The following is a 24,519-nucleotide window of genomic DNA, read 5'->3' on the forward strand; positions in this document are numbered from 1 at the left end:
AAAATTTTAATTTTGTTAAAACGAATTCTGGCCCGTGAACTGTTTTCAAATCTTTAATGCGGCCCGCGCGTAGTTTAAGTTTGAAAGTACTGCGCTAGTTATTATTAAATCTTATTAAATCTTATTATATTATTAATCTTATTAAATCTTAAATTTTATTAAATTATATTATTAATCTTATTAAATCTTAAATTATATTAAATTATATTATTAATCTTATTAAATCTTATTCTTGCGCAAAGTGCTTCATCCTGCATGAATGTAACATCATGGATCATTTGCCTCTCTTGCAGTAAGAAAATGATGCGATCTCTTAAAAGCACTGTATAACCCTCAGCATTAATGGAAACAGTTCGAAATCTAACATTGTGATCTTCTTCAAAGAAATGCGAACCTATTATGAATGGCATAGTGAACCAACACTATGCAGTTGACTTTGGCTGAAGCAAATGGCCATCCATTGAACGCACAATTCTATATGAGTGCACATGCGGCAGCTGTGTCATTTACGCTTCCATAAAGCGAAAAGTGCCCCTTGTCAGTCCGTAAAATATTTGAAAGCAGTCCACATGTTTCCCTTCTGCTGAAAAGAAAGAACAGTTTGCAGATTCATGGCATCTTTCGAAATTGGTTGGCTTCAGTTTCTGTTCATCGCCACACAGTACCAAACGAAATACGAATTCTCTGAAACCGACCGCTACAGCCTACCTGTCAGTGAAAAATGTAACTATGCTGAAAACTGTCTCTATATTAAAAAATAATCCAATGTTTTTGTGCAATTATGTAAAAACCACATCCTGCTATTGTTTGTACTTAATGAAATATTAGTCCAAAAGGGCAATTTGCCCAAACGGACTATTAATTTCGTTTTGGCATTTTGCGTTGGTCCACTATATTTGTCGGTTCAGTTTTCGAATTGTCATCACAAATATTAGCGCCCTGCGTTATATTTAAAGAACTTAAATAATGAAGAATCTGCAGGAATGTATGTTGTTTCTCTCACTGTGAAAAACAACGGTACCTAGACACATCAAATTGTGAATAACGTAATCTTCCATCGAATATGGGCATCTGGAAGCCCGAATTTGGAATTTAAAATTTGTTTTCTTATCGATATTGCATTTTGTAACACTTTAAAGAATTTGTGATTAAGAATCTCAACGATTTCAAAGCGATCAGTGGCAACATTGTAAGGGAAAAAAAAAAAAAAAAAAAAAAAAAAAAAAACATTTTCATCTCCAGTGCGCTAGACTGTATATCGGAAATTCTAAACATATGCTCATTTAAAAATTATTTTGCGATATTCCTGTTGAATTGAATTTTATGGTTTAAGTGCGAAGAATATGATATTTAATAAATAAAGGTAACCCACAAAACGTTAAAAAAAACTCCCCTTTGGGCGTAATTTAAAATTTGGAACCTTTCAGATTTTTTTTAAACTTATTATTTTTTTATTTATGTATTTAATTGTTACTTTCTCTGCTATTTTTGAACCACCTGATGCTTTATTATTGATATTTATATGAATTGCTGAGAAACATAATGCAATTGAATAGCATCCTTTTAATTGTTAACTGACGAATAAAAGTCTATGGCATGTGTCAATAATAATTTGAAAAAGAAAATATTAATGCGATTTTCAAACAATATGTAAACTTCTAAATGAAAATGATCTACTAGAAATTATTCCTGTATTTGTTTACACATCGCCCAGTTTGGTACACTGATAAACAATACACTGCATTAATTTAAAATGTAAACATCTGGTACCCGAAAACCAGGAGCAGCTGTTTTTAACTTCAGTTTTCAAGGCCACGTGAACTGTGAACACCAGGATTGTTCAAACTAACGTAACATGACAGTAAAAGGGGTAAACTGTGCTAAACACTGCACTAAAAACAAAAATTACGACTCTAAATTATAAATAAATAAATAAATGTGTCTTACACAAAGATTTGTTACAAATTTGTGAAGCATAACAGAGTTTTCAGTTATTCATTCGATTCTTGGAGACACTGCAACATGATTGGTTAATAATTTGAGCGGAACGACAATTGTGGGGATCGATCTCTGTTTTGATGGGAAGCTGCGATAGAAGGATTAGAGCCGAAAAAATTCTATTGGTTTTTCAGCTCTCGTATTCACGAGCGCATAAACTGCTTATGAACGCAAACTGTCGATTAAATCTCTCAGGAGCCCTTGACCCGCCTCTTCGGATGGCTTGGCAGCCAGTTCAAAAGACTAGCCGATTTAATTTCGGCCATTTACCACCGCGGATTCGGGTCAAATGCGAGTTTTCCCTTTTCATGAGAGAAAATGCTTAAAAGAGAAAAGGGATTCCGTATGTAGGTGAATGCCAGTGGAAATAGGTCGGTGCCTAGAAAGCGATCGACTGATTCCCTCCTTTCTTCGCTAAAATCGCTCTCGTTCACTTTCCCCTTCCACTGCGGTTCTGTTGCACTTTCGATGATATAGAGAGCGCTGCTGTCATAAGTGGTAAACAGTGGTCTCAAATTAATTGCATGCGGGCCCGAATGCTGATGCTGATCTGAAAATCAGCTGAAAGAGCAGCAATTTTTTAACAAAATTTTTAAAAAATTTTACCTACCCCCAAAAAAATAATAAATACATAAAAAAATTAAATTGGATTCTGGATTTTATTCTGGTTATTTATTCTGGATAATTCTGGATATTTATTAAAACATACATAAACATTAATAATAATAATACAAAGTGAAAAAAAATCAAATTTTTATTTATTTTCTATCTAAAGTTGGTATTTGCAAGAAATTTCTCTTTGTTATACTCTGTAATTCAAATGCATTGACAGCTAAATCTTCAATTTTAGATAAAAATTTATTTCAAGCTACACCAATATGCTGAATCGTGCATTAACCAGAAAATAGACCAATATGCTGAATCGTGCATTAACCAGAAAATAGACCAATATGCTGAATCGTGCATTAACCAGAAAATAGAAAATTTCAGAATACTGAAACACCACTAGCTTAGCAAACTAAATTTACTGACTGTAGTAATGTGAAGCATTTCTCCACCTTACCCTAGCAAACTATGTTTGCCGAATGGTAACACTCTGAGATGCGGCTATGCCTGAGGGCACGTGGAAGATAATTGAAATTTTTATGTTGAGTGCGGTGGCAATACGGCAGATTAATTAGACCTGAAACTATCTTTGCCGAAAGATAACACTCTGAGACGCGGCTGTGCCTGACAAAGCGTGGAAGATAAACTTTTTTGTTCAGCGCGGTGGCAATATTTCTGAAAATGCAAGACAACCAATTCTGCTTCTAGATACTTTCCGTAGTTCGTCTTTATTCCATTTTTCATGATATCAACGGTTCTACGAATTTGATATTTCCAGGGCGTGATTTTACATGGTAATTTAAAATACCTCTTTCAAAGTGTAAAAATATCTTTACCATCCAGTATCCATACAATATGCCTTAATGCCTTAATTATCAAATACTATGTTATGATATATGTTCTTTTGCGTGTTCTTTAAAATCTTAGAAACTAACGTAGATAATATACATATCATTTGCATGAAATTATTCATTTGCTACCAGCAATTTAAATTTCTAAATAACAGATCGCCATTTATATATTTCAAAAATTTTTACTCATCTTTTAAGAAACATGGAAATTAATATTAAGGATATAACAAAAAATATATATCCGCAGAAAATATTTTTTTTTCATTCAAAAATCAGTTAACGAACAGCACTAATAAAATATTAATGTATACCAATTTAATTGTTAAATTAATAATTATTTACAATTATTTTACATATAATTAACTTCTAATTTAATTTATTTTAATTTATAAGTAATTAAATGCAACGTTACAATAATTTATAATTAACCTTATTGTTCACTGCCACGCCTATCGAATTAATTTCTACCTTTTCGTTGCCCTGCGTTGGCAACATGCTTTTGAGATTTGTCGTTCGTAGGATTCGGTCGCTAAAAGCGTAGCTGGCCTGTAACGGTTGTAATTATTATTTTATGCTTATCTGTACTCCTGAATTATTACTAAATGTTTACGTGTGAATGTTATATTATTAAATGTATTCAGTTTGGTTGAAATAGACCGAGAGTGACTGAATTTATTAAGTATAATCAAAGTCGAAACTGCGTCATCCATGTCGGCGCCATTCTAATACGAGGTGGTAAACATCATTTGGAGGCACGCCGACGAGATCATATCAAGAATTCGTCAGCAGTTAAAATACAGATAAGTGATGATTTTTTAGTTCGATTTACATCTAAATTTAATTCTTGAAGTTTTATATCTATTTTGCATTGATTTTGATTTTGAACTTGAATACTTCGATTACTTATTATGGATCAAGCTACTGTCATTAGATTGCATGGTAGGGCAAAAGCGGCCTTCACAAGGCTTCAGAATACTATTTCTTCCGATTTATCTAAAAATGAAGTAATTTTGCATCTGGAGCGCTTAGAAAGGATTTATTCAGATTTTGATAAATTTGATGCCCAATTACCAGAAGAACAGTCAGAAATTGAAGATTTTGAATCGAAGTATTTTAGTTTGAAACTTCAGTATCAAAATTTATTAGATGTATTAAATGCGGCTAATTTGCCAAATGTTACAGGGAATTCTAATGTTAGTAACTTTAAGTTACCTAAGTTGAATATTCCTATTTTTTCGGGTAACTATAATGACTGGATGAATTTTAAAGATTTGTTTGTTGCAACAGTGCATAATACTCCTTTATCGAATATACAGAAATTTCAGTATTTAATCGGATCACTTGCTGATGAACCAGCTTCTATAATTAAACATATTCCGTTATCAAATAATTCTTATGAAGAAGACTGGGCAAAATTGCTCGCTAGGTACGATAAAAAGAAACAAATCGTACAATCGTTAATTAAAACATTTATGGATCAAAAATGTATTTCACAGGTTGATAATGTTAATTTACGGCAATTAGCTGATACTTCCGATGAAGTTATCAGAGGTTTAAAAGATCTTGGTGATGAAGCAACTTCTAGGGATCCATGGTTAATATTTATGTTGCTTCAAAAGGTAGATTCAGAAACTCGAAAGTTATGGACACAGAAAACAGCGGAAGATGATTTTCCTACATTGGAATCATTTTTTGAATTTTTAAATTTAAGGTGTTCTTCTCTCGAAATTATCATAAATAAAGAAGCGGAAGCTAAAGTCGTTGATAAAAATAGTAATGTTAGTTCTAAAACATTACAGAATTCTAAATTTAGTAATACTAAATGTTCGAAATGTAACGGACTTCATGCGTTATATAAATGCGTTAAATTTAAGAATTTCGATGTTATTGCTAGAAAGAACTTTGTGAAAAAACGAGGATTGTGTTTTTTATGTTTAAATTCACATCTAATCAAAAACTGTAATTCACAGTTAAAGTGTAATTTGTGTAATTCAAAAACACATAATAGTTTGTTGCATGAAGATATTAAAGCTAACAACGTACAGCTTTTAAAAGCGCCAAATGAAAACGAAAACACTCCAGAGCGAATTTCGAATGAATCATGCGAAGGTCAAGGTCAGGTAGTTGTCAGTAATACGATTCAAAATTGCAACTCGGCGAATTTGCCTACAGTTCTCGCACTCGCATTTTCATCCAGTGGCGAAGCTATCGAAATTAAATTATTATTGGATTCTGGAAGTGAAAGTTCGTTTATTTCTGAACGAGCTGTTCGAAGATTAGGATTAAAAACAAATAAAAGGTTACTTTTGCGTGGAATTGGCGGAGTGCCAGCTTCCACAACTCGTGGTCTTGTTGATTTTAAAGTTCGGTCATGAAGTAATTGTTGTTAACGCATACATTTTGGATAGGTTAACTTTGCCATTGCCGGAACAAGTGATTAATGTAAAGCATATAGAATACATTAAATCTATTCCGTTAGCGGATCCGAATTTTGCTCAACCCAAAGAAATTGATTTGATTTTAGGAGCTGATTATTTTTTCTCAGTTTTAAGATGTGGCCAAATATATGGTTCGAAAAATGAGCCTGTAGCTCAAAATACAATTTTCGGTTGGGTGATTGCTGGGAAGGTCGGAAATAATATGGAAGGCCCAAAAACAGCAAATGCACATTTCATAAAATTAGAGGATAATATAAATATTGATTACGAACTTAAACATTTCTGGGAAATGGAGGATATTGTCGATGTTGGGAAGAAGGAATTTCTGACACCTGAGGAACAATTTTGTGAATCACATTTTCAAAACACTCATGCTGTTAATTCAGATGGGCGATTTGTTGTAAAACTTCCATTTTATAAATCGCATTTGAAGTTGGGTGATTCAAAACCGGCAGCAATTTCTAGGTTGCGTTCCATGGAACGAAAATTCAAAGATAATCCGGAATTTGAAAAACAGTATAAAGATTTCATACGTGAATATGAACAGTTAGGACATATGACTGTGATTAATGATGATTTATCTAACAGATCGGATACAGAAAAGTTTTATCTTCCTCATCATGCGGTAATTAAACCTTCTAGCACAACGACAAAATTAAGAGTAGTTTTTGATGCATCCTGCAAATCTGAAAATGGTATATCATTGAATTCTCTTTTAGGGGTAGGTCCGAAATTACAAAGAGATATTTTTGAGATTTTGATTAATTTTCGATTTCCTAAAATTGTTTTCACAGCCGATGTGGAGAAGATGTATCGTCAGGTGATGGTAGCCCCTGAAGATCAGAATTATCAATTAATACTTTGGCGATACAATTCCAGTGATAAAATGCGCACGTACAAGTTGAAAACAGTTACTTATGGTCTTTCCTCTGCTTCATTTTTAGGAACTCGATGTCTGAAGCAGATAGCTTTAGAGTCTAAAGAGGAATCAGATGTATCTCGTATATTGCAAGAGGATATGTATATGGACGACTTATTGTCGGGTGCAAATACAGTTGATGATGCAGTATTTGTATGCAAGAAAATATCTTCAATTTTACATGCACGTGGTTTTGATTTGAGGAAGTGGAATTCAAATTCTGTCGAATTCTTAACTGAATTTAAGGAACATTGTTCATTGAATTTTGATTTTGAGATATCTCCTAATTCGAGTTCGAAAGTCTTAGGACTTTTTTGGAATTCAACTACTGATACCTTGAGTTTTAAAGCTACACTGCACATCAACGCACCTATAACAAAAAGACGCATATTAGCAGAATCTGCTCGCATTTTCGATCCTTTAGGTCTCTTATCTCCTTGCACTATATTGATTAAAATATTCTATCAAAAACTATGGTTAGTTAAAGGCGACTGGGATTCAGTTGTTCCCCAGCATATCTCAGATGATTGGTTTAAATTTCAAGAGACATTCAGTCAAATCAATAATTGTGAAATTCCGAGATGTGTCATACTTACAACGGACAGTGTTATCCAACTACATGGATTTTCTGATGCATCTTCGCAGGCTTATGCAGCAGCCATTTACTGTCGCCAAAGGTGCAATGGTACGGTTAAGGTTAATCTTTTGGTATCAAAGACTAAAGTCGCGCCTATAAAGCAAGTATCCATTCCTCGATTAGAACTCTGTGCTGCGTATTTGTTGACCAGATTAATGCGATCTCTATTGAACATTTTAAAGAAGTTTGATTTTGAAATCTTTGCGTGGACGGATTCCAAGGTAGTTCTGTCTTGGCTATCAGCTCATCCACGTAAGTGGAAAACTTTTGTGGCAAACAGAACATTTCAAATCATAGAAGTGATACCTATTAAACATTGGAATCATGTTCCCTCTAAACAGAATCCTGCAGACATTGCTTCTCGTGGTATTGAACCTCAACTCCTACCAAATTGTACTTTGTGGTGGAATGGTCCACCATGGTTGCGTCAGGAAGAGGAAAAATGGCCTGAATATGAATTAAAATCTGAAGATGATACTGAAGTAAAGGCCGAACAAAGATCTGATCCTATTTTTATTTCTCATATACGTGAATCGAATGATTTATTAGCTAATTTGTTCGAGCATTATTCTTCGCGTTGTAAAATTGTTCGTACTCTGGCTTACTGCCAAAGATTTATTACTAATTGCAAGAAGCATCATGTTACTCAGAACATTTCACGTAGTGGCATTAACTCCAGCTGCCTTATGCCGCTAACATTTCTAGAGATTCGAGTAGCAGAAAATTTCATTACTCGTTGGATTCAGAATCATCATTTCAAAGATGATTTACAATGTATTAAAGAAGAGAAACCTTTACCCAAGAAGAGCCAACTACGTTCTTTGTATCCATTCGTAGATAAAGATGGTCTCTTACGGGTGGGAGGACGTCTTCGAAATTCATCTTTAGCATTTAACATCAAACATCCTGTCATACTTCCTTCTCGACATAAATTTAGCGAATTACTAGTGAAAGAACTTCATATTACTTACCTTCATGCTGGTCCTTCTTTATTGTCACACCTCATCAGAAAATCTTACTGGATAATTGGAGGAAAGAAACTGATACGCAATTGTGTCAACCATTGCTTAATATGTCATCGATTTAAAGCTGCTTCAAATCCGCAATTGATGGGTGACTTACCTGAACATTGTGTGACTTTGGAACGACCTTTTTACGCATCTGGTGTGGATTACGCTGGTCCTATTACCATGAAATTTAATAAGGGTCGTGGCTCTAAAACAACGAAAGGCTATATAGCTCTGTTTGTTTGCTTGTCAACTAAAGCTGTGCATATAGAAGCAGTCAGTGACCTGACGGCAGACTCGTTTATCGCTGCACTTAGACGTTTCACTTCACGTCGCGGTGCACCACGGCACATTTACAGTGACAACGGCACCAATTTTGTGGGAGCATGCCGAAAACTACAAGAACTAAATCAGATTTGGTCGTCCTTGTATGCAACGGAATCGGTTTCCCGAGAACTAACTAAGTCATCTATTGAATGGCATTTTATACCGCCTGCTTCGCCCCACTTCGGAGGAATATGGGAAGCCGGCATTCGCTCAGCGAAATTTCATCTGAGAAGAGTATTGAAAGAGACTATTTTAACCTACGAAGAGTTGTCAACACTACTTACCCAGATCGAGGCTATTTTGAATTCACGTCCACTTCCTTACGTGAGCGATACTGATATTGACTGTTTTAACCCCTTCTCATTTCATTACAGGTGATACTTTAACTTCCTTTCCAGAGACCCATCAGAATTTACGCACAAGGAGTTCTAGGTGGGAACTTGTACAGAATCTACGTCTGGGATTCTGGAAGCGATGGAAAAAGGAATATTTGACTTCGCTTCAGCAGAGATCCAAGTGGCAGTACAACAGACCCAATCTAAAAATCGACACGGTGGTTCTTATCATCGAAGATGGATCTCCACCGCTAGCTTGGCCTATTGGACGGATTATCGATGTCCATCCGGGCAAGGACGGCTTAGCTCGCGTAGCCACTGTCAAAACTAAAACTGGTGTTTTCAAAAGAGGAATTAATAAACTTTCACCGTTACCTGTGTATCAGGACTAAACCTGATAGGGTGGGAGTATGTTCACTGCCACGCCTATCGAATTAATTTCTACCTTTTCGTTGCCCTGCGTTGGCAATATGCTTTTGAGATTTGTCGTTCGTAGGATTCGGTCGCTAAAAGCGTAGCTGGCCTGTAACGGTTGTAATTATTATTTTATGCTTATCTGTACTCCTGAATTATTACTAAATGTTTACGTGTGAATGTTATATTATTAAATGTATTCAGTTTGGTTGAAATAGACCGAGAGTGACTGAATTTATTAAGTATAATCAAAGTCGAAACTGCGTCATCCATGTCGGCGCCATTCTAATACGAGGTGGTAAACACTTATTAATTAATAACATTAATAAAATCTTAACTGTCAAATAATTCTTGAAAATAGTGCATTCTGATTACAGCACTGAACAACAGAGTGACGCTAACGTCCCATGTTTTCTGCACCTCTATGTGGATGAACAAAATTAGATATACTGAAATACAAATTTGTAAAACAGCGTGATGATACACGTTATTCTGTATATATATATATGTATATATTAATAAATATAGTTTTATTTTTATTAATATGTAAATCTCTTACAGCTTGCAGCTCTCTAGAGATTAAATGACATTTTAGAAAAGAGCTGCACATGTTTAACTGATATTAAATTAGATTCGATTGCTTCAGAGTCGTATATTTATAAGGACGTAATTTTAGGGGATTCAAAAATGCTGCTCGCAAATGGTTTCTTCATTTTGCTTACTTTTCACTCCATTTCTATAAAGCAATGATATTCTATAGTTTGATCATTCATATCATTTTTGAGCGACAAAAACGAAGTGAAGAAGAGGAGGAATAAGAATCCCCTCAGCAAAAGTAATTGAACTATTGAAAAAAAAAAAAAAAAAAAAAAAAAAAAAAAACTTGAAAGGCTTTCAGATTTTACATTACGCCCAAAGGGCCGTTTTTTTAACGTTTTGTGTGTTACCTTCATTTATTAAATATCGCGTTCTTCACAATTAAACCATAAAATTCAATTCAACAACAATATCGCAAAATAATTTTAAAATGAGCATATCTTTAGAATTTCCGATACACAGTCTCGAGCGCTGTAGATAAAAATGTTTTTTTTTTTTTTTTTAGCGTACAGCGTTACCATTCCTTGCTTTGAAATCGTTGAGTTTGTTAATCAAAAATTGGTTAAAGTTTTACAAAATATGAAATCGATAATAAAACAAAAGACAAATTTCAAATTAGGGCTTCCAGATGCCCATATTCGCAGTAGGATTACGCCATTCAAAATTGGATGGCTCTAGGTACCGTTGTTTTTATCACAATGCGAGAAACATACACACATTTATGTGCAAATTCTTCATTATTTAATTTCTTTAAATATAATGCAGGGCAATAATATTTGGTGGCAACAGTTTGGAAAAGTGAATCAACGCATAAAGTGAATCGACGCAAAATGCCAAAACGAAATTAACAGCCCTTCTGGGTTAAAACCGTTTAGGCTAAAAATGACACCGCAGTATTTAAAATTTTTTATCTTGTTCTCTGTAAAAATAATGATCAAAGGAACAAAAAAACAAAAAAACCAACCAGCTTGCCTGTGGCCTTCAAAGTGTTTGTACATGGGTCACAGAAGTCAAGCACAAAACGTACTTTGGTTTTCTTGTCCCAGTTGTTAATGTCCCAGTCGGGAGTATGCTATAGCCTGCATCCACAGATAAAACAAAAATAAGAATCAACGTACTGGACGATCCTTGATGATATGTGGGCAGAACGAATGATTCTAAAAATGTGCTGTGTATACTACATCATCAGAAATGTGAAGAAGAAAAAATACTCCATTTGTCAAGATGATGAATTCCACTCCTTGAAGTGTCTATAATAGTTTCATGCTTGTTCTACCACTATCATTGTGTAATCACTGTCATAAACCCAAAACTGTCATAGCCCACTAAAATGAGCGGAATCTCAATCCGACGCCGTAAATGCTTTGATATCGTGTAACAGAACTGGGACATTCAAATCCTCGTATCCCACGAGTCATGAAAGAAGATACGAATCCTCGAACCTTCATACTTCTTTCATTATCAGAGCCTTTGAAAACATAAAAATTTCTAACCTAAAACAAACCTTCAAAGGTTTTTTTAACTTAAAACACTGAGAAAAGTAGTTTTATTGAATTCTAATGAAAGCATTTATATTAAAATATTGCAGCAATTGCAATTTTAAAGATATCTGAAACATCAGTGTCACTTCGTGGCAACTCTGTTTTATTGTCTGTCCGGTCGAATTTGCCGAATTCAGGATTTCGATTAGAAACAAAATTCAAGATTTGCCCTTACACTAATATGCTTTATGTATTTATATGTGTTTGAATTCTTTCTCCGCTTTCAACCAAAATTCCAAAGCGTTTTTTGCCTTTAAGTTCCACAGCATCTGATCATTCGACATCATAGAACGTCTTCATCTTGTTTCTCATTGTATTAATACTTTCTTTGGTAAATCAATGTTTCAAATCAAGACAGAAGAGGCAAAATAAAAAATAAAATTAGAAGATCAACAACCTTGTGTTGGGCGTAAATTTAATGAGGTCTATCGAGGGCAAAGACGTACAGGTCCCTCTCCGTCAGGAGCAAAGAAATCTCATCTCCTAAATGACACTTACAGTTTTTCCTTTGGTAAGGAATATGCATCCAAAGGTTAGCCAAAAAGTAGACCATACTGCATATTAATGTCAGATCTGAAATCATTTATGCTCGAGAAGTCTTGCTAAAAGGAAATGTAGATTGGTTTCCTTCTTATTGACTCCAGGACACAGTTAACAAGAGATATCTAGGCTCATATGGTTAAATAGCATTACTGTAAAATACCTTGTAACCGGTATCCAGTTAACCGGCATTTCAAAATAACGGCACTTTTGAAGATTAAAATTTTAGTTTTGGGGATAAAAAGATATATAATGGACTAAATATCTAAACATTTAATGTGAAAACACTTGCATTATGGTCTCGCAAATCCAATGTAACAATCCATTTCTAACCAGTAAATTATTCAGAATATGAAGATGGATTACCGTTTCCTTTTTATGCATCGATGTGTAAAATTTCAAGATAGTTTCCATGACTTTAGAAAGAGATGCCAGATTTACTTTGTCTCTTTCCTAGAAGAAATGCAAAGAACATTATTTTATTTCAAAGATGATGTAAATTGAGCCCTATCATCATGCTCATTGAAGACAAGTTGAGTGATGAAATTTCTTTGAATTTTAAAACACGTGTCTGTGATTTTGGATTTAGATATATGATAGGAGAAGAATAGTCTAGCGAAGAAAAGGTACAGGCTTGGGCTTCTGTTTTCATCGAACTTCCTGCAGATGACTACAAAATAATGGGACATGAACTGGATAATGATAAAGATGATGAGCAGGTGAGGAAAAAGATTTATAGAAGGAAAAGGCGCGTGGAGCAAGAAAGTTACGTGGAAGGAAGTTGACCACGGATTGAAGACTCTCATAAGTTTTGTCGAGCAATGTTCATCTCTATTAGTACATGATGCTATAAAGCTTCATTGTATATAGAGCGAATTTTTAAAACTCCGGCGACAATCTTATAAGCAGGCAGAGATGCCACGTTACATGTCATCACATTAAAAAATTCGTAACGTTCGCATGATAATGTTTATGGTAATTATTTGCGGCTGGGGGTAGGAGAAAATCTGTGCATCTAAATGATAACGCAAGGGGAGAACAGGAAAAAGGCCATGACACACAGATGCATGCATCTGAAACGAAATTTCTTCTCCTGCCGGTAAAATTTCCTAAGAAATTTTTCCTCTTTCACTGCTTCCTTAATTAGTAACTCAACAAACAACCTGTACTAAACGAATCAAAAGATACCAACGAAAGCTATTTCTAAACGTAGGTTACATCACGCCATAGTATACGTCCTTGCGTCGAAATATTTGCATGGTTTGCGAATTTTTTCCTGTATATTTCATTTTATCCTGTGTAACCACCGTAAGAAAGCAATAATAGCATTTGGCTTCAACAGGTTAGCGTAACAATTAGTGGCGTAAGCATTAACTGTTGCAGAGAGTCGTTCGATTTTTTAAGTATTTTTTTCAATTCGAAAGAATCAATAATATTTTCACACAACGCTTACCAAATCGTATCATTAAAAGAAAGGTTACTGGTGAATTACAATAACAGAGCTCAGTTATTGATTTAAGACTATTTAATTTTTTTTCTTTCCATTTCGTTCAACAGATTAAAGTTAAAAAGTAAATTTAATTGAAAATTATATGTTTATTTATCTTATAATTAAACATCATTCAAATGTTATTTCATTTTTATATTTCCTTTTAAATGTGAAGTATTTTATCCTCTGATTGCTTCCCAATGTAATCGCTTTTAATGATCTGTTTTTCGAGGGCAATGTATGCAGTTTTTTGGGGGGAGATTAGTATTTTTAATTGGCAAATATAAACCCATGGATTTGCAGTATCAGGAATTAATTCAATAATATACGCAAATAATTTTATTGCGATTGCATTTTAACAAAACATGATCGGATAAGGCAGCATGATCGCTTAGCTTTAAAAATTATATTTTCTCAGAATTAAACGAACTGACTTCATTTAACCGTTGTATCAAAAAACATTTATCAGAAACATTTATCAAAAAACACCAGATAGTGTGGCAATAAAACAATATAAATAAAATGTTATATATATGTAATATAAAATTATATGAATCAGAATTATAATATAACTATAAACATTAATTCTTCCTCTCTATTCTAAAATCGTAATAACTTCTCTGCATTGCGTCATTCAAATTAATCATGCGATCTTACGTAACCGTTAATACCAAATGCCTCTTGACGATCAATCACCGAATTGCAAACAAAAACTTTTCTCTTCGCGTGCTTCCATCTTGCATAACTACGCACTTCAGCTTTTGCCCTCTACTTTCCTAGGATGTAATTTCGCTGGCTTGCTTTCCTTCTCAACAATATCAAAAATGTAAATCTTTTCTGGAAAGGCACGACTAGAGTGCAAAGTGATTGTGGCCACAAATATTAGTTGAAAATAAAAATGGAATTAAAACTGCCTCGACTGCCAAGTTCTTTAGATCACCGATCTACAGTGTTCCGACTTTTCCTTTGCTTTTATTATGACAATATGGCATATATATTAAAGAAATATTGATTATATTATCTCCTAATTTCTTTTTCAAAGTTTGAAATTTTGTTATTCATGATTTACTTCAAGTCCCCGTAAAACATTTTTAACAATTTACATTCAAATTACTTTAAAACAATTTTCGGAATTAAACTTCCTACCTATGAGTTCACTCTTTTTAGATACTTCTACTAAAATTACTATTAGGAGATAATATAATCAATATTTCTTTAGTAAAAAAAAATATTATTATCTTACTTTGCAGCTATTGCGCAGGTATTAGAATAACTTGTTTTCGAACTAAGTGAATTTAAGATCATACAACAATATATATATATATATATATAACTATGACAAATAAAATGATATTTATATAAAATCATTTTATTTGTTTTGAAGACTGCTTTTGCACCATGATTTAAATTATGGATGCACTAAGAACTAGTTGGATAAAGAAGAATCTCGATATCATGGCCAATTTAAATATTCCTTTTTACTTTCGTTGGACTATACTATTTTCATCGTTTGCAGCAGCAGCAGCCGTAAGAAGATCTAGTTGGCAACAGAAACAGAAATTTTGAAAATGAAAACTTTAGAAGAAAAAAGGGTTGCGGTTGTCAAATCAGTTAGTTTAAGTTTACCTGCATTGGATAATATTTAAGCTTCAAAACTTATTATTGGAGGAAGCGTTTATGTAAGTTATCTGAAAGAGAACTCGATGTAACAATTTAAATAAATGCATGTAAATGTTGATAGCGTATAGAGTCCATCGCGGACTGTTATACACTTTCTTTAGAAATGGAGAGGAAATATTTTTCTAATCAAAATTTTCAATAAAATTTCTAGAGTTGAGAGACTGAAAATTCAAAATTTTAACTGTGAATGTAACATCCCTTATCATTACTTTCTTATACACCATGTCTACAAAGACCCTTATTTTTATTTCTTCTATCGTATATCACAGACATATACTTCCACTTGTAAAATGTTTCAAACAACGCAAATATTCCTGTTTTGGTATTTTTAAATTTAAAGAATTCATTTTGTAAAAGTTGCGAAATAAATTCTTTATACATTTCCCCGGTCAATAGTAACGTTTAGTGAAAGTTTATATTCATTCAATTTAAAATGAAAAGAGAGAGAGAGAGTTTAATTCTCGCACAATAATAATTTATCGAGATATATAATACTAAAGACAGAGATCATATTCAGGGGTCTTATATAAACTGAAAATAAACATTTGCAATTGTATACAACTAAAAATCAAATATCAGTTTAGAACAAGGTTTATGAATGCTAACAGATTTAGGGATGAGCACTACTTTATAAACTGACATGCAAAATATTTATAAATTATTCGAAACGGAGATCTAATGCTATGAATATTCCCTGCATTTGTGCTCTAGAAAAAACCGAAGACTTCGGTAATGGTATACAGACATTTCAAAACGATATTTGCATAAATTAAAAGTGAAATATAGTTATAGTTTAATTAATTTTTGTATGATTATTAGATTATGATTCTAGAGTCATAAATCTTCATAAGAATATTAACAACAATTTTTTAGCATTTGAAAACTTATCCATTATTTGCATGAAAATTTTTTCTGCATGCGAAATGTAAGGAAATTATAAATTTAAGAGAGTTACCTATTATATACAAAAGAAAATCATGAAATGACTTTAAGGAAAAAAATTCACATTTCAGTTATTCTCCTTTATTTTTAATCGACCCCTTTTTAATCGATCAAATGCAGCATAGCATGCTTCTATTTCGAAATTTTAATATAATTATAACTCATTTATAATATTGTGACTTATTAATCAAATTATTATAATTCAGTTATAACAATTTGACATAAACTAATATAATTATTATGCATTCATTATTTAATATAATTAATTATTTTAATGCATATTTTTTCAACAAGATAACTGAAGCAAAAAAAGAAAATTTATCATTTAAACTAATTAGTACACAAACCACCATTATTTATAAACAGCTACTTTAATACACCTATGTAAGTTTTTATACGTTAGGAATCTTCTTGAAAGATACGTATAAAATAAATTGGGATTAAAGAAAAAAAGAAGATATTGTATCTATGGAAGGAAAGCATCATAAAAAGTAATTTTAAAAATCGTTTGAAAGTTATCGTTTGAAGCTTAGTTAAAAGGTACTTAATTAAAAAGTACTAAAGCAAACTGCTGTTTGAAACGAAAAAAATCTTCATGAACAAAAAGAATCTGTTTTACATTTAAAAAGGTTTCATTTAAAAAGGTTTAAATTTTGACTATAAATGGCACATTCTGATGCGACTGAAAACCGCGGCTATTACTAGAAACATTGTGGTCATCTTGTTTCTCTGTTCTCTCTGCCAGCGCTCAAACTGATTTGAAAGTCACAAGTGTAAAGAAAGAGATCAGACCATAACTGATTTGATGAATAACTCAGTACTGACACTCAGTACATGTCAGTACTGAAAATATGGTTGATCGCTGATTGTTTTGTACACTGCTCAAAAAAAAATGGGACAGTGCTATATCTCCCGTTCTACTGGGCCGATTGACAAAATTCAAACTGCGTTTTTCATGTCTCGAATGCGCGACTTAGGATATATATTAGATATATATATAGCGCTACTCTAACATAGGTATTTTGACACAAAATCGGACTTTTTCTGAAATAACATACCAATGTTTTTCCATATTTCGATTCTACGACTCAAATTATACCAGAATACCAAGTTTTGTAAAAATCGTACGAGTAGTTTTTAAAATATAAGCTCTCAAAATTTTAGCTCCTCAATGTTAATTGAATTTGGCAAATATTTATTAATATCTCTTTTTTTATTAAACGTTTTTGATTTTTTCTCTCACATTTCGAAATTTAGGTTCATTCCAAATAAAATGTACCCATTTTTGTGTTTTATTTTTTAAATTTCTATTTTTAAATAATTTTTATAAATTTTTCGAAAAAAATTTTGAATTTTAACCTATAAAATTTTTATCATCATCTTAAAGTAGGTGTATTTTTAAGCATATCTACAAAAAATTAGACTTTTTTATTCAGAATTTTCTAAGATATACACGAATTTACATATTTTCGCGTTTTGAAATTTGGCATCTTTTTTTGAGCGATAATAATGCCAAATGTGGTCTATGTATTTTTGTTACAGTGATTTGCCACAGCTTTTTTTAACCTTAAATTTCAAGTAAAATTTTACGGAGAATTAATTATATAACATTTTTTCCCTCAATGATGCGTAATATATATTTATTAATAATATATGAAAAGCTATTTTTTTAATTATAGATGATAATATTCAAATTTTTAACTATTTTTTTTTAAATTTCTTTCTATCTTTAAAAAAAAAAAAAATAAAAATAAAAGTAAATTTTTGTAAGAGTAAATTTTTACCTTCGGCGTTTTATCGTCTGCTACCTCACTTCGTTTAAATCAAATTGTCTAAAACTGAGAACTTTCGTTTGATGTTTATTTGAATTTTATGACATTAACTGCATAACTTATTTCTAAACAAACTGTTGCTTTTGAAGTGGCTGAAAGAGCGGCAGATACTAGCATCCATATTTTTAAAGCACAGTATATTTTTATAAAAACATAAGATTTAGAATAATCATTTTTATAAAAGTCAAATTATGATATAAACATGCAACCCTCTAGAGAATTAATGGAAGTTCAATGGCTATGCAGAAATGATCTGCAGCTACTTAATGGCAGGATAAGTCAGCAGATTCCGTGGACAAGTAAGAATAATTATATAAACGACACCGAACATTCTGAATTCAATTAACAACGAGGATACGATGTTTATTAAATGAATTCAAGAAGTTTTAAAACATAAAAAATCAACTCATTTTTTATCCTAAAATGTATTTTTGTGCGTAGCGTATTTTCATTATTCTAATTTAAAATTCTAATAATTCTTAAAATTCTAATTTAGAATGTAATTGTCAAGAACTGATTCCTAATCACCAGTAATATAATAAGTAATTATTACGGTTATTAATATATCCTTCTTATAAAGTAATTGCAAATATTTCAAAAAACTTTCTGTCTGAATGCAAATATGTTTCTGTGCAAATATTTTTAATTTTATATTAATCAAGATTGCACACGATATTATTTATTTGCACTTCAATTCTTAACGTCAGTTCTAGTAGAAGTTACAAATCAATTATATTTAATTAAGGAATGGATTGGATTATTTAATTATGGCAAAGCACACGAGGGCTATCTGCCTAAAGGGAGGGATGCCTTCGTGGAGGACTTTCTAAGGGAAACTGGCTCGTATACACGTTACACATCGGGAAAACCACGAAAACACCCATGCAACCAGCCCGTTCGCGGGATTCGAACCTCGGACCGAACTACCAGTGATCAGCGTCTTTACCGCTCGGCGGTTTGTGGGCCTTTATGAAATGGAAGGCGATAACTTTATTTAAAATAATTGTCAAAAATACCAAAATGTTTCGAAAAGTTGGATACTTTTTAATATACTTTCAGAATGCTTAAAGAAAAAGAGAAGAAAAATAAATTTTTTCGTAAAATTTAGTATTTGTATTTTTTTAATTTAAAACTTTTCAATGTTATGATATTTGATTCTTGCGATTTCAAAAATAAAATATTTGACTAAAATATGAATAACATTTTAAGAAACAAATGTAGGATAAAATTGTGTAAAGCAATGGGCACAATGATAAAACTGTTTAAAGCAGTGTATGCAAGTCATACTAAGTTAAAATGTCGGTTATACATCTCTCTTATTTATATATATCTTTTCTGAACGGAACATTGAAAGGCGTGTAAAACTGTGCTTTACTGTATTTTCTCTTTTAATATAGTATGCAGTTTTCAAACTCATCGTAGTCTGGGTTACAAAGTATTCTTCCGAAAGAAACGCAGTTCAAATAAATAAAATCAAATTCTGGAAAATTGATATTAATAAATATATTTAAAATGCTCAGTTCGAAGGAATAAATAGAAAATTTTAAAACAATTATCTGAAGAGACAATGCAACACAAACAATTAAAATAAAAGTATAAAAATTTAAAAATGACCTAAAATAATAACTATGACGAAAAATATATATAAAGAAAACTATTTGAAAAAAAATAAACGCTGCACCTTTATTTACGCAGTTCGAATAGGTAAATAGAAATTTTTAAAACAGTTATTCGAAAAAAAAAAGTGCAATTTAAACAATTAAAATGAAATTCGAAAAAGAAAAAATTACTTAAAATAATAAGTTATAATTAAAAATATAATATAAAGATTATTTGGAAAAAGGAACGATGGTGACTTTTTTTCCTAAGGAAACTAGGTTGCCATATATTAAGAAGTTCGCCAAGTGAAGTATTCTTGGCGCAAACTGACAAAATAGTGCCAACATAAATTTGTGAATTTTTCCGTAAATTTCGCTCCAAATTTTACAAAATTTCATATTTAGACGTAATTTGAGTCGTAGAATCGAAATATGTAAAAAAATTGGTATGTTATTTCAGAAAAAGTCCGATTTTGTGTCAAAATACCTATGTTAGAATAGTGCTATATATAAATCTAATATATATCTTAAGTCGCGCTTTCGATACATGAAGAACGCAATTTGAATTTTGTCAATCGGCCCAGTAGATCGGGAGATATAGGACTGTCCCATTTTTTTTTTTTTTTTTTTTTTTTTTTTTTTTTTTTTTTGAGCAGTGTACCAGCATTTCTCAAACTGTGGTCTTCGTAACCTGCTCTTGTGGCTTTCATAGACTTCCGAAAAAGACGAAAGGTAAAATTCAAACTAACCGCGTATACCACAATATAGCTGAAACTTGCAGAGTTTTTAATTTACGCAGCTATCGTTTTCTCCTCAAAGACTGACATTTTATTAAATATATTACCGCTTACCTCACCTACGGGAATTCCCACTCTAGCCTTAGAAACAAAAGAAGGATTTAAAGCGATATGATTGTGGAACGTCTCGCTGTCGTTTCGTTGCATATCTGGGCGCCTCTGAGATCATTACCTGCGAAAACGGAATGCGGTGAACTGTATAATTGTTTTTTAAAAATTATAATTCGGGTCTCTTTTATGAACCTGTGTGAGAAAGGGTTTTCAACCCTAACTCAAATAAAAGTAAAATACTGAAATCATCTTGATGTATGGTCCGATCTTAGACTTAAGTTTACCAACATACTTGTTGACACAGAACAGCTCTACAAGAATCGGCAGGGTCATCTATTTCATTAGTATGACTATTAACATTTATTTAATTTTTAGTCAATAAGATAAAGGTTATTCCAACTCTGATGGCCTTGAATCATTAAAAACAAATATAACTTTTCTCCTATTAACTTAATTGATTGATAGCAATATAAAATCAAATGAATTTTTAATTAATTTTATTTAAAAATATAAGTACGTCGGCAATAACATATGCTAGAGAAATTGCTTTTGAAAGAGTAAGCAAGCTGGAACCAATGGCAGAACATTCTAGTTCACAAAAATGGTTCCCACTTGAAAATGTTTGAGAAACGATATTTTATACCACACGCGATGACAAAATGGGGTAAGAAATGACTATACAGAATGCGTAAAGAATCAAGTAATATGACATGGTGTGGTAGGTACTAGTTATTACTAACTTCTTTGTTTTTGTACACATTTCGGTTAAAAATAGTCACATCGGAAATCTTTCCTTTAAGGAGAAATTTAAAATTTCTGAATATTTTTGCTTTTATCACCACTTATTATAACACTTTGCTACAATCGACCACTAAATAATTTTTCGCGTGTCCTTAACAAGAACGCGGATCTCAGATTAGGAACCTCTGTGATAGATTTTCGAATCTATCTCAAACAAGTGTGAGTGGCATTGTAAAATTTTAGGCAGAAAATTATTCTTGGAAATTGTCTCGTCTCGCTCGTGTTAAATCAAAATGGAGCACGTATAAAGATAATGAAATATTTATTCTGAAGAGACGTTAAACCAGATTCAATAGGAAGATTCAAGTAAAAACAGAATTAGGTGTAATTAATAGGTTCTAAAATTTAGTATTTATTAAATAATAACATTTGTACCGGAATAAATAATGGTATTTGCAGCAGAAAAGAATCTTTTTTCTGTCTACAACAACAGAACTGCTGTAAAAGAGATAAAAATAAAAATCGTTTTCTGTATTACTAAATACAAGAGCGTAATACTAATGAGAGTTTCATACTAAAAAAAATGAATGCAATATGTAAGCGCAAGAGCTGTAGTAAAGCTAAACGAGGAAATACCGAAATGAAAAACGAATAACAGTCTAATCATTCGCATTAATTTGTATAACTTAGTGTGTTAACATTCTTGTCTGATAATAACGCTGTCTTCACGCTTCGCCGTACATACTTCAATGACCGAACCACGTGTTTAAGTCCAAACACGTTGATCTAAAAAGAGAACTCTTAGGGGGAAAATATAATAGAAAAAGAAAATAAAGCAAAAATCGGAGATGTTTCAGTGTATCACCACCTACAGCTGTTAAAAACTGGGTGAATGCCATTCAAAATAGGGCAGTTCATTGTCCTCCGTTACGGTGAAAGTGAAAAATCATCGTTTTATTTCTTTTTTTCGCTTTGCTTTCACTCTTTTTTTTCCCGCCCGAACAAGCTTTCAATTTCTGTTGCTTTCCTTCTTTCTTTCTTTTTTTTTATGTTGCATTCTTATGGTATTCTCGTAACATTGTAGCGATCTTCGACTGAATATTGAAGGTGAATCTTTTGATTAACTTTATTTCGGTAGACAGATAAAATGTAAAATAAAATTTAAAGCTTTTATAAAATAAACTTTTATTTAAAACTCATAAAATAATTAAAGAACTAAAAGTAGTAAAATAATTTATTACATAATTTAGTGGAAGTAAAAGATTAAATAATTCTCTTTACAGAATTCATCTACAATTTTATATCGCAGATAATTAAAGCATGGAACATCTTTGGGAAATGCATGAAATTAATGGTTTGTACGTTTGACAATGCTATTATTATTCCTGATAATGAAATTGTAGATGAATTTTGCAAAGAGAATTATTTAATCTCTTGCTTGCATTAAACCAGAGGTCCTAAACTGGCGGCCCCTGAAGCAATTAATTTACAGTGTGGTGTAAATCTTATTCAAAGATTTGAAGATACACATTTTATTAACATTTATTCGTACATCTCAAAATATTAATTGGTTGCGGATTATTCCATTAAGAATGGTCGCTTTGTTTGGTAATATGTTTATCAGCTAGCAGCCATTTTTCACATTTGAAAATTAATAAGAAAGTACCCGATTGGCAGATGAGCATTTACAATCCGTGATGAAGATATTTCTTGTAATTTGTCTCCAAGGCTGCAAACTTTATCAGAATCGAGACGCCATCCAGTGTCCAGCTGTAGTAAGGAACAAAAGAAGTTGACAAGTATTTACACACAAACATATGTATTTTTATTTATGCTTCGAGAACAAAATTAATAAATAAGAGAAAGAGACTAAGTTGTCATTATTTATTCTCAAGGTGTTGTCTCACTTGAAAAATGTTCCATTGCTCGCTTTAAAATTGTTAAATTTCTTAATCAGAAATTTGTTAAAGTGTTACAAAATATGACATCGATAATAAAACAAATTCCAAATTACTGCTTCCAGATGCCATATTCGGAGGAGGATTACGTTATTCAAAATTTGATAGCTCTAGGTACCGTTTTTTATCAGAATACGAGAAACACACATATATTTATGCAGATTCTTCATTATTTAATTTCTTTAAACATAATACAGGGCTCTAGTATTTAGTGGCAACAATTTAAAGTGATTCGCCGTTTATAGTGAATCAACGCAAAATGCCAAAACGAAATTAATAGCCCTTCTGGTCATATTGCCCCTTTGGGCTAATAAATATAAGTTTGAATTTTTTCCTTTGCCATATTATTATTATCATTGTTTATGTATGCTTAGAAAAATACTAAATAAGCGAAATTTAAAATTTAGTTGAAATATTTTTTATTTTCTTATTAAAATTGTTTTATTTTGTTAAAAAGAATTTGACCCGTGAACTGTTTCCAGACCGTGCATGCGATCACGGGCAATTTGAGGTTGCAACCAGCTACATTAAACTATTTGATAAATCATTTTTTTCCTTTTAGTGCATCAATAATTTTAAGAATGATGGATGGGTGCTGCACCGGATTTTGTGTATTACTCTCAGAAGCACAGAAGAACCTGATTGCACAGAAGAAGTGCACAGAAGTTGGACCTGATTGTGGAGTGCCGCTTGGGAACTTTGCCTGGATTTCTCGTTGCAGCTAATTCCAGTCTGCGTTACAGGCTGTTATTACAAACAGTTGCACTCTTATGGCTGTATTGCTACTGTTCCAGAAAGCTCAGTACTGGCTTTACTGTAGGAGGCACGATGCTTTAAACCATTTCTCCTTTAGTTGTTTTTGTTTTACATTACGTTCTTCTATTGTTAATTTTAATAAATATTATCTTTGCATTATAGAGTCTCGTTTTCTGGATTATTTTATTTCTAGGTTCTCTTCACTTTTTTGTTCTCAATGGAACGTTATCAATCAAATTATTCAACTGATAAATCTTTTTTCAACAATGAATAATCATCTCTAATACTCTCAACAATTGTTAGCGTCAAACCATCAAAACCACGTAGAGATTTAGCAAAAACAAACAAAAAAAAAAAAAAAAAAAAAAAACAGAGATTAAGTTAAAATCTCTTATAAATTTCATTTCAAAGAATGTTTTCCACTCTGTTTTATGGTTAGATTAAAAAAAAATTTAATTGACGTTT

The 24,519-nt window shown here is 32.0% G+C and overlaps 1 long non-coding RNA gene across 1 annotated transcript in view; it reads left to right on the forward strand.

Annotated features, from left to right (window-relative positions):
- LOC118184858 (uncharacterized) overlaps positions 1-24,209 on the forward strand; it is a 50,244-nt gene extending 26,035 nt beyond the window's left edge. The window contains exon 3 of the long non-coding RNA XR_004757494.2: positions 23,861-24,209. This is a non-coding gene — a long non-coding RNA (uncharacterized LOC118184858). The remainder of the gene's footprint in view (positions 1-23,860) is intronic.
- Positions 24,210-24,519: the final 310 nt, after the last annotated feature.

Source organism: Stegodyphus dumicola, chromosome 3 (genome assembly GCF_044657685.1).
Source record: "Stegodyphus dumicola isolate Sdum_Otavi_A_Nest chromosome 3, ASM4465768v1".
NCBI classification, from domain to species: Eukaryota; Metazoa; Arthropoda; class Arachnida; order Araneae; family Eresidae; genus Stegodyphus; species Stegodyphus dumicola.